A 701-nucleotide genomic window follows, 5' to 3' on the forward strand; every position below is an offset into this window, starting at 1 on the left:
TGGGGTAGTGTGTAAAGGGGGAGGTAGGGAGGTTGGGGTAGTGTGTAAAGGGGGAGGTAGGGAGGCTGGGGTAGTGTGTAAAGGAGGAGGTAGGGAAGTTGGGGTAAAGTAACTACTGTTAAGTAAATTTACGGGTTCAAAGAAAAACCAGCAGCGTTGTGTTTTTGACGGAAAAGCGTTTAATTCACAGACGACATTCGGTTTTGCTACGGCCATCAATCCTAACCCGTATTATCAATCCAGTTTTTATCTACGAATCGATCGAAAACGGAGTGTTTTTTGTGTACTCGAATCGATTTCGACGCTGGCTTCCGTCTACGCATCGATTAAAACCGGTTTCTATCAAGGCATCGATCCAATCCGAGTTGTATCCGCGAATTTTTTTCTGGGAGCAGATGGTTTCCGGATGCGGATATGAACTGGATCATTTCTAGGCACAGATATGAGCTGTTTTGACTCATCTGTGTGATTTCAGGACTTCGACGTCTCTTATGAGTTGGTGATGCTAAAAATGCATATTGTACTAATATGCCTAGTTTTTAGTTGTTGTCCTTTTCAGTTGACCATTTTCATCTCTTTCCCTTTCGCGCCTTTGCTCGCTCTTTCTACATCTCCTCTCCCTCCCTCTCTGCCTCCCCATCTTCTCTCTCCTTCTCCCCTGTCTCTCTCTCTCTCGCTCTCTCTCTCTCTCTCTCTCTCTC

Source organism: Priapulus caudatus, unplaced genomic scaffold, assembly GCF_000485595.1.
Source record: "Priapulus caudatus unplaced genomic scaffold, Priapulus_caudatus-5.0.1 Scaffold2381, whole genome shotgun sequence".
NCBI lineage: Eukaryota > Metazoa > Priapulida > Priapulimorpha > Priapulimorphida > Priapulidae > Priapulus > Priapulus caudatus.